This window comes from Etheostoma cragini, chromosome 20 (assembly GCF_013103735.1).
Source record: "Etheostoma cragini isolate CJK2018 chromosome 20, CSU_Ecrag_1.0, whole genome shotgun sequence".
Classification (NCBI taxonomy): domain Eukaryota; kingdom Metazoa; phylum Chordata; class Actinopteri; order Perciformes; family Percidae; genus Etheostoma; species Etheostoma cragini.
The window spans coordinates 17,928,190-17,939,698 of NC_048426.1; the positions used below are offsets into that span (position 1 = coordinate 17,928,190).

The window sequence follows — 11,509 nt, forward strand, 5'->3', positions numbered from 1 at the left end:
GTACTAAATAATCATTGGAATTAGCATTTATTTTAGCAAAAAAAACGTGCTAAATAGAAGTATGGAGCGTTTTCCAGGAAGAGGTCTTAGTGTCGATGCACCACCGGTTGATTCATCATTAACTAGAGGGTTCAGGGCAGAAGGAATGCCTTTCCAATCATATTGTGGTGTCAGTGCATCTTCTGCACCAGCTAATGGAGGCACTAATGTTGCACATTCACTTCTATGTGTGTGTGTGTGTGTGTGCTTGTGTGCATGCGTGCGTGTGTGCATGTGCACATGCCTGTGTTTGCCTTCTTCAGTAGCATATCAGGTACTTTCATGTGCATAATGTGTATGCGTGGATTCATCTTGCTGTTTGCGTGTGCTCGCCACGAAGTGCACAAGCGAATGGAGGGAGGTCTATATTCTATGCAGATCACGCTCCCCATGCTTCAGCAGCTCCTCCTTTGTGTTGGCCCTTCCGTCAGCTGTTGACTTCCTAAGTGTCTCAGACAGCCGTGTTTCTGTCTGCGCCTCTGTCCACTGCCTTGTCCCGCTCACATTTCTGAAGTCCGCTGACTGCTAATGGCCGTGTCCAGACAAAGAGCCCACTCTGTGGCCACTCTGCGGGTCCAGGCCAGGGGCCAGGGACAACCAGGATGGGAGGGAGTGGGGGGTGTTGGGGTCCAGGGAGGAGGAGACGCAGGGAGGGCTGGGTTTGGGAAAAGGGAGGGCTGAAGCTGGAAAGAGCACCCAGCACTGCCTGCCTCTCTACACTCATGTCACGCTTGGGTGACAACCACTCCTCTGTGCTCGTTTGAACTGTCCTTCCCAATTAGCACTAATAAGTCACTCTGTAAGGATGAGCAAGCATAGTGTGCCCAATCACCCCCAGTTCCCATACGCATAAACACAGATTTGTACACAAACACACACACAGACAACCCCCCCCGCCCAAGCTTAGCAGCCCATGAAAATCCCAGGAGCACAACCCTGCTAATAGACAGAGGAAGCCCAAAACGCATCTCGTTCCCTGCAAACAAGTGCCAGTAAAGAGGCAAATTAATGACAAGTCGTTTGAAGGGTTTGGCTAAGAATAATTTTACTCTGGCATCTCACTACCACTGAAGAATTGATTAGATCCCTGTTCAATCAAAGTGCCTGAATCAATAAAGAGCGGAGCAGGCATGCTCCAGCCCAATTTATTCACAGCATCACTCTCACATAACAGTCATAAAGAAACAGAGCGAGGGAGAACATCTTTGACAGGTAACAATGTGAAGGCCCCATTGAAACTAAAAGCTAGTGTCAATAGCTAAAAGTCAGATGTACGCCACTGTCAGAACACTGGTCCTTACAAATGCCTTGCACTCTCTATCCCGGGATTCACAACACAACTTTCAAATCATCTAAGATTATTTCACCTATAAACATTATGTTCCTAGAGTATGAAACTTTGAGGAAATAATTGCTATTATTTGATGTCCAGTTGTAAGAAACATACATTCTGCATGGGAAAGAAAGCTAAATAACTCTGGAATAATGACTTCACTTGTGTTTTCTCAAAGTACAAACTGTAGGACTTAGCCAAGCTCGGGTGTGCTCGGCTGTTTATTGTTGCCTGCTTGTTTATTGTCATGCAGAAAGCAGAGGAGGTATTAAAGGCAGATTCTGCCCTTATTTTAAAATGTGCTGCCGAAGATTAGAGGGCTTGCCAAACACTGTGGAAACACTTAATTGATTTCTTTTGGACTGTTTACCTCTACTGTAGCCCTCTCAGAGCCTAGCACTGGCTCGCGCGCATGCACATAAAAACACATACACGCGCACACACGCGCACACACACACGCACACACGCGCACACACACACACACACACAAGTACAACCCTGGCCCCATTGACGCCAACGCAGGCCTGCCAAGAGCCTCATTAGTATTCACAGCAGTGGCATTTGCCAGCCTGAGCGTTGCCGTGGTGATGCTGCCCACACAAGTGATGATAAATGGTGCTTTCAGCTTCTCTGCCTTCCATAGAGCAGAGCAGGGAGCTGAGGAGTTGCTGGCTAGGACCCAGCTAGCGCTACGGCTAGCAAGGCCTCATCCCCAACGCTGGGCAACTGACGCATGACTACACAAGCCCAGAGCTGCTTGAAGGCTTTGGGTGCAGGGGAGTGGTGGGTAAGAAGGGTTTGGTGCCGGTTGGGTTGTGTGTGCAGACATGGAGAAAAGAGATTTAGGTTGCGCTCTGTGTGTGTGTGTGTGTGTGTGTGTGTGTGTGTGTGTGTGTGTGTGTGTGTGTGTGTGTCTGCGTGTGCTTGTGTGTGTGTGTGTGTGTGTGTGTGTTGGGAGAGGGGGAGGAGAGGGCATGTTGGGAAGAAGTGTGTGCTTGAACTTGTTATTGTTGGCTGAAAAAGTGATGTCAGCTTCAGTTTTTTTCAAGTGTGTTTTGTTTCCTGTATTTTCAGTAATGTGATAATCTGATCGCAAGTTAGTATCATAAAATATCTGACATAAAAGTCTCTCATATTGTACCTTGGTATTTTTGACTCCTACATTATTATTATTTATCTTTATTGCACCAACAAACCTGAAAGTAAATTTATAGCAAAAAACGTGATGAAAGATATTGCCTGCTAGGTTATGGGCAAATACAGTACAATTGTTTTTGTATTCAAAATATGTGCACTAACATATACATTAACATTAGCGCTCCCTAAAATTTTGTTAAAAACTGTCACATAAAATACCTTTTTTTGTTATTTAAAAAATAAAGAGAATATGAATAAGAATATGAAATATAGAAGATTGTGCGTTTTTTTACACAGAATACACAGAAACTCAAAACTACTTACTTAAAAGATTTTTTTTTAAATTACCTTATTTTTAAAACTAAATGATCCTATACAAAAATGTAATTTGTAACTGTATACATGTATTTACTTAAAAAAGGTAAGTCTAAAAAAAAAAAAAGAATCCCTCACTGGGATGAAAAAAACATTGTGTAAATAATTGTTCTATAAATGACCTACTAGGATGACTCTCAGAGCCACTGCTGGCTGATTCAGTCCCTTTCTTTTTACTGCGAGAGACACAGTGAGGGCTTTTTAAATCTTAAATCAGCGTAGACAAACAAGGGTTAAGGTATCCAGCCACACTTTCCCCAGAGCCCTCACATACAGATGTGTAAGCAACAAGGATGGGGAGGCTGCACTGAAATCCTCCTGATCCTTGTTAAATAGAGAAAGACAGTGTTATTACATTATGGTGATCCGATATGTAGCGCATTAAGAGCCCGCCTGATTTGAAATCATAGTGTCTCATTAGAAATATTGTGGCAACAGAGAAGGACAATGTCTTTATTTGATGCACATATCTAGTTTTAGGATCGATAGTAATTATGCAAACTGTATTGGATTTGTTTGACTTGCATCAATCTGCGTCTGTTTTCTCATTGTAAGAACTCACCATTGTATTAAAAAAATATAATTTCATAGAAAATATATACAAAGGCATATGTTACTTTTTGAGTTCTACAAAAATAAAGGTATTCATCTTTGAGATATATATTTATAAATATTTAGCATGTCATAAAAAACAGGATGGCCCACACAGCCCACATTGTCTCAATAATCCAGATTCAGTTAAACATTTCTCTTAAGGCTTCACATTTGACTCAATAACAGAAGCCTTCCTTTTACACAATCCTGTTAGTATATTCGTACCACGATCAAAATGCTCTCTTCGTCTACTTTTTTTGAGTCTAGCTTTTTTCAACTGTTTAAATATATTTTAAAAATAAAAAAAAACTGGGCAGTGAATATTTCTGATAAAATTACAGTAATTCTTACACAGACCATGAGCGTAGCTCTCCTTGGATGAACTTGGGGATGACCGCCCCTTCAAAAGATGGCCTGAACCTTCAAAAATCAAGCCTGATTACCCATCTCTAGGACACTAAGAAGCACCCAACTTCAAAAGGAGCAGAGACAATCACGGGTGGGGTGGTGTGGCATGGGGGCTTGGGGGTGTGTTCAGAAACCTCAGCCCTGTGCTGTGGCGGTTTGGGCCAGACTGAACAGTCTCAGCCAGGGGGCCGGGGCTATTAAAAGATAAATGTATTTCTCTGTTCCATTATTCATGATGTGAGGAGGTGGGGAGGGAGCGGGGAGCCAGAGGCTTAGCACAGCAGTGGATCCCTTCGCAGCCTCGTCAGGGCCAAGGCCCCCACTGCACCCGCTGCACCCACACCCTGATGCAGGAGAGGGTGAGGGTGAGTGGGGTGGGGGAGTACTGGCGACAGCTGTGGAGTGAGAGGGAGATAGAGAGATAATGCAACAGTATGTATTCCTACACACACACACCAAACGTCATTATTTCATGTGATTGTAAAAACACATGTAACAACTGTGTTTAATTCAACTACATACAGTATAGATACACTATTTAATTTGAAAAAAAATCTAACTAGATAAATCTATCTGATTAATTTATGTTTTTATGTTAGTTTGTCCTGTAGAAGTGTTTTCACTTACGCACACACACACACACACGCATATATGGAATATAATATATATATATATATATATATATATATATATATATATATATATATATCAGAAACTTGGAAGGAGCATCAGACTGGTTCTGAACAACCTCTCAGCTCATGATTAAGTAAAGGGTTTGTGCAAATACTTTGGAGACATATTGGTCTTCTACACTGGAGTGAATAGGAAAATGAGCTTTTGTCCAACTTTTCTCTGATCTGCAAGAAAAGCAGATTAGGATGACCCCAGTGTCACTCATTTGGAGATGAGACACTGTCGAGAAAAGCCAAACCCACTGGAGAGAATGTCAAACACCAGTAACAGCTAAGCCTTCTCTATTTGCAACTGCATGCATTTATTCAATGTTCTTTCTGTTATATGGCCAAAGACAAGTTTGTTACTTTATTGATGTGGATAATTTATATTTTTCTAATTGAAGCAAGACAAAATATAAGAAAGCAATTCTAAACTATCAGAATGTATTTGTTATATATATATATGAAATGTACAACATAATGCTTTTTTTAAAGGATAACATTGACGTTAAGTCTAATGGATAAAAACAATGGTTACATTGTATAAATGTAAAATGAAAACATTTATCTCACATGCCTCATGATGAGAGAAACTACCTGTTCATGTTTTAATCAAATGCTTTCCAAATGGTTTCATAATTACCTATAATTGAACACATGCTGTGCAATTTTGCTTTTTTTATGCCAGTATCTATTTTCTGCGTGCTGGCATTGTTTGTCTCAACAATTGAAAAAACTGTAATCTCTGGTATTCGTTTTCAAACGTACTTCTGCAAATTGTTTGCTGGACAAGATTGCAAATTAAACAAAACATTTAGCATCTATTTGTAAAAAATGTGTATTTACAAAAAATGTTCTCTGTTGTTTCTCTGACTACAAACTAGTCAATTTAAATTTCATCCATTCAACAGAAGCCTTTTCCCAAAGTAGACCAATGTACTTCCCATGTCCATTAAAAAGTGCTTTCCCTCGACACAAGTGGTCCCCATTGCTTATATTTACAAATTTGAGATGCATTATTCCGGCATAAAATGCACACCAATGCTTAGGAGAAAAGACAAGCTCCATGACAGAGTGGAGGGTGGTCTGAACACATCAGTACTCATGACTCCATGCTGGGATCATTTGTTTCCAGACAAGAGGGCACAAGTGTGGGAAAAAAAAGAATATAAGACGGCCAGGAGAGGTGGAAAGGGTGGGGAGGGAGTTTGGGATGAAATGTTTGTGTATGTGTGTGCACTTGGACAGATGAGTGTGTTTTATCTGTCTGTGTGTACTGTGTTAATGTGGATCCCCATTCTTGCTTTGCCACTTTACGCATTGGCTTGAATTAGACACAAGAGACAAAAGGCTTCATATTTGTGCTTGCATGTCAAGGATTACTTGTTCCATTGAATGTGTCCCCCTGTTATCTGCTTATCACTCTCTGTGCGCTTTAATCTCTTTCTTGTCTCTACTCAATGGCTTCCTCTCACTGTCTCCCCATCACAAATGTAGCCTTTCTCCTCTTCTATTTTTTAACACTTACAAAACTGAAAAGGCCTTGCCTGGTCTGGGCCACCTGGAAGCACCACTGAAGCTTTCTCCCAGGCCTGGCTCCCTGCCACTAGCCAGCTGTAGCATTGTGAGTGGCCCATCTCAATTAATTCCATGCATTGCAATTGTTGCCGGGGACTGTTTACAGCCACCTCCTACTCTGCCTGGGTAGCCTCTCCGATTGTCCCGGGGCCTCCCTTGTTTAATACTGTTTTGCAAGTTATTAAGCCCTGGAAGTCCATTAATCACAGTTCACGGGCTGTGTAAGCCCACACAAGGCAGGCAGAGGTGGGGGATGGGGAGGCACACTCGCTGTCCTCAATGGGCTTAGACGGTGGTCCATTCAGATCCCTAACGAGATCATTACCACTAACTAAATACAAACCTGACCCCATGACCCGCTGGGAAATTACGTAGGCGCTCCCTGGTGCAAGACATTAATATACACCCCCCCTCCATCTCCACCCCTCCCGTTTTCCTGCAACAGTGCGTAAACGTTCGCCCCCAAAGTCTCCCAATGCAACCCAACCCTCCTCCCCAACCCCTCCCTCTTGTCCATTCTCACTTTCTTGCCAATGGACAGAAAACTAAACCTGTCATCAAAAGGGCCCTAATCACTGCTGTGGTCGTGGTAAACCAAGCCTGACAGACATTTCACTGAGGCCTCAATGGCCACATCAGTGCCACCTCCCTAGCCAGCCCCCCCTCTCCTTTCTCTCGCTTTCTCTCAGTCCGTCGCTCTCTCTTTTTACCAGGCCTCTGGCCAATGAGCAACAAACACCCGGGGGCTTTTCAGATTACTTGACACACTGTGTCCACTTTTGGGAGGGAGACCACCTGGTAAGCTCATTTTAATACAAAACCAGTTCAGTCTCCTCTCCCTTTTTTTCCTACTCTGCTAATTCCGCCTCTCAAGCCAAGGTACCACCATGAATTCTGTCTAATCCAGTGACCCCCACAGAACATTCCTGGTTTTATACTCCTCGGAAGAGGCTGGATTTGGGCGGATTACATGCTTCCAGTTCTGTATGGAGGCACCTGTGACTGGAAGTGGAAGGAAGGACCAACGATGACAGTGAAACATAGAAAGAGAGGTGAAGGAGAGGGATTCCTTCCATCTTCTCAACCCTTCACCTTTTATTTCCACTTCTTAAATCATGGGTAGTCTCATCCCTGCTCTCTACCTGTTACTTTCTTGTTGTTGAAGGCAGGTTGGATGTCCAAACAGCCACATCATGGTAACTGTGTGGCCCATGCATGGGGGGTGTGGATGTTAAGAGGGATGACAGAGCAGGGGTGAAGGATGTGGGTGGAAAGAGAGGTTGGTTGGGGGTTCGCACTGACTTTCACTTTAGCCCCTCAGCTTATGTTAAGATGTTGTCACTTTCACCATCTCAAGTGTTGCCACTTCAGATGCCGGAGCTTAGCGTTTGCAGTGGGCTCTAAGGGGGTTGAGGGAGGGAGAGAGAGCAACAGGGAGGAAGTCTGGGAACATTTGTAACAAGCACAACTTTGTCACACTGTCACCTGGCTACCATAGCACCCTCTTTTCAATGTTTCCCAACTTCCTGTCTCCTCTTTGCTCCTTTCGTGTCTCATTCTCTTTTGATGCCTGCCTTTAGTTTTCTCAAGAACTCTTTAAGGCAGAGTTTCCGCCCTGAATTCCTCTGCCATTTTAATGAATTGTATCTCACAGCCTTTTGAGTTTTGCGCGGAAGGCGCTTAATTGTTTCGCTCTTTCTTTTTTTCCCACAATATCATGGCGGATGCTTAAGCTGTGCGTGCAGTTGTGGATGTGCATATTTTAAATTAGGTGTAATATCCCCCCACTTTTAATTTATGATAAGATCTCAATTGTTTCATGATGTGAAATGGAGATGCAGCGACAACCAGGGCTGAATTAAATCGAAATCTTAATTTACCTGGATATTATCCTCCAGTGAAATATAATCAGTGACTGAATAACTGGGCACACCAGCAAATTCTTAATTGACTCTTAATGAGTGTCATGGAACATATTCTTCAGTGTAGATGCAGAGATTGGGGAAAGAAAGCTTGTTTAGCTTAGAAAAAAGAAGGAAAAAAAATTAGCCAAACATGAGCATGATCAGACATTCACACATAAACGCACTCATATGTTCAAATTATCCACTCTGGAAAACACAACTATAAATACAAAATTACACACAAAATCTCACCGCATATTCTGGTTGTAGAGTGTCTACCTGGCGCTGCATTGATTGTTCCTCAACACTGACCAATTGTAAGCTCATAATGATGATCTCTGGCATGACAAGTGATTTTAACCTGCCTGTGGGCCGCCCCCGCACCGAGTCACGGATCAGCTGCCCCACGTAAACAAAAACATTAGAAGAGCGTTCCACATTTAAGAGCATGCTAATTACAGTCATTCCCATCTGAAGTACTTTCTGCTGCAATTTGCTCAGATCACCAAACCTCCAATCTCTCTCATGTAAACAAATAAACTCTCACGCAACAAAGAGATAAAGCAAATAATAAAATAGACACTGGCGCTATCGGAACTCGCTGGGGGCACTGTGTTTGAAGTAGGCTTCAAATAGTATCATACTACTCTACAGTGTTGAGTCCTATAGTGTTGTGCACATCCCCAGTGAGGAATAATTACGAGGGTTGTTGTTGATGCACTCAGGAAAACTAAATAATTTACTTTGTAATGGCAAAACTGAGATGAATGCAATCCCAATGCAGGGAAATAATTTCATAATTTTTATTGCAAATGTGTTTGTATTTTGTACATGTTGACTTGACAAAATGATCCAAATTCTGTCTTTATGTGCTGAAATGAAGAAAGTGGAGTTCATCTAATTGATTTTAACCCAACAGGTGTCAAAACGACTCAAATCTCCCTTCAGTTGGCTTCTTAAGTACGATTACTTAATTACCAATTCCTACTCAGCTTCTCTCTGTTGTTATTTGTTCTCAACCTTTCACCTTGGCCGATAGGATCCAGGGTTGATCCCCGGCAACAGATATGGGAGTGTGTGTCACCACAGCCCTCTCCAGCCCTCCAGGTGAGTGTGTTTCTCCAGCAGTGGAAGGAAATGAAGCAAAAATGATCGAGTTTTTGTTTTCTGACATTTTGTCTCTCTGTGGCCTCATCAGGGCTGAGCCTCGCAGACGTCAAGTGTTAATTTAGGGTTCCTGCCGAGCGGGAGCTTGTCAGCGGCGAGGCTTGGAGAAGGAGGTGAGCTCTTGCAGAAAATGACCCTTTTGGTCTGATTGTCTTCTGGCCTGCAGACTGGCACTGACAGGAAAAACAAAGACACAGAGAGAAAGAGAGAAAGAGAGAGAGAGAGAGAGAGAGAGAGAGAGAGAGAGAGAGGTGGCTGAGTGCTAATGCACCTCGCAGCAATTAGAGAGGCTTACCTGACTCCGTGAGCACAGCACGCAAACACACACACAAAAGGTACACTCCGTAAAGTACACCCACCCCCCTCCTCTCAAAAAAGCCCATACTGCACACTCAGGTACATACGTACACACCAGCTGATCCTTTTGAAAGAATTTATTCACTCAACCAAACACACACACATAGACTTGTTTGACCATGGCCCATTCCCAGTGTATGGCTTCCAGCCACCTTTTAGCCCTGTGATTAATTGGGCTGAGCTTACGATAGGCTAGTCCTTTATTCTGTTAAACTTAAACAAAAAGGACAGGCCTCTCTAAAGATTACAGCACCACATTAACCACAGAGTGAACCATGAAATTGCTTTTTCCCCTCCCGCAGTGTTGTCACTCTATAGTGGTCACTGACAGTTACAGGGAAGTTGCCCGGACATTAGTGTTACATCACTGATAGAAAACAAAACATGACAATTGGGTGGAGCTTAGCCGACCAATGCAAATAAGCTGACCAGCTTGGGCCAGTGGTATAAATAGACACAGGTATGGCAGTGAGATAATATGTAATGCTGTTCTTTTATTCGTCAAAAGAGTCAAGTTTTTTTCCATGAGAGTCCAGTGCATCAAATTCCCTGTGATAAAGAGGGTTTAGAGGGCTGTCGCATTGAAAGGAAAGGTTAACTCCGTAATTATTTCAGTGTGAAAAATAAATAATGTACCCTTTGTCGTTTCCATCATTTTCCTAATTCGCTTGGAAATTCATTTTCTTTTCTCTTTTTTTCACACCACCTAGTCCAATTCAATCACTTGAGTTCATCTGTCTGTGTTATGCAAATCTGAGCGGCTGAGATTGAACCCATTTGAATACCTGGTTCAACTCGTGAGCGGATGGGCTGATAGAAAAGATGAATTCATCCGTTTCAATGTATCTCCCTTTTTCACCCAGTCGTGTGGTATCAAGGCTACCTTTACATGGTGCTCTCATTTATTTTAGCCCATTGCACAATGCTGCTCTGGCAGTCAAATGTATGAATAAGGAGAGGGAGTCACCCCCTCGCTTGCTCTCTCTCTCTCATGCTCCCTCTCTCTCATGCTACAGAGAGGCAAGGTCTTTAAGATCATGGACATTAGCAGAGAAGACCAGAGAAGATCATTTTGAAAAACGTGAGAAAAGGGTTCATTTGGAGCAAAAAAATATCCTCACTGGCTATTTGTTTTGCTAGTAAAAATGAATGGAAAATATGTTGGTTGATGTTTTAGACATGGCAGATATGCTTGCTACCTGCCGTCCTGTCAGTAACTGGCCAGGGGTTTGATTGGCAGACAGCCCTGGGCCTGAGGAAGGCTAAAGGTTTCTTGGAGGCATGCAGACATAACACTATTATTCCAACTTATCCCTAGGAATAAGTCCAGGCAGCCAGGGGCACAGTGGGAGGCTAATATAGGAGCCCCCCTGAAGCTTGATGCATTGTGGCAAGGCCTTGTCTACTTCACGCACATTAAGGATCACATGCCACAATTTCACACTCCAGCAGGGGGACCGGCCCCCATCCCAGCCCCTGATTGGCCAGTGATGGATGGTGTTGACAATTACAAGCTGAGTACCAAGTGGAGCAACAAAAAGGTCAAGGTTGAAGCTGCCAGTGTGGTCTGGTTAACAATGGAAGGTCTCCATAGTAGGAACATTCTGTTTGTACTATACACTAACTATGCAGTGTGTGACATGGACACAAAGCGCTTTAGTCATTTGAAGCCATGTATTTTGTCAACAGCCAACTAACAGTATTTAGCATTCAGGGACTGGACTGCTTAAAATGCCCAAGTGCAAACATAATTATCCTTATATAGTACCATTTTAAAGAAAGTTAAACTCACAAATGGACATTTGCACCTTGTTCCTAGTAGAGATAGCAATGGCCACATCATATTGAGAAGAGGGGAATAAAACAGTTGTTCCCACAGCAGTGTCCTGCAGGAGTGAATTTTTTCAATATAGCACTTCAGGTTGAAGACATTTCTCCTGTCA

At 42.9% G+C, this 11,509-nt stretch overlaps 1 long non-coding RNA gene across 1 annotated transcript; it reads left to right on the forward strand.

Annotated features, from left to right (window-relative positions):
* Positions 1-2,021: 2,021 nt before the first annotated feature.
* LOC117935919 lies at positions 2,022-10,653 on the forward strand. Its single transcript, XR_004654847.1, has 4 exons — positions 2,022-2,159; positions 9,082-9,149; positions 9,241-9,322; positions 10,583-10,653. It is a non-coding gene; the product is annotated as an uncharacterized LOC117935919 (long non-coding RNA).
* The last annotated feature ends 856 nt before the right edge of the window (positions 10,654-11,509 follow it).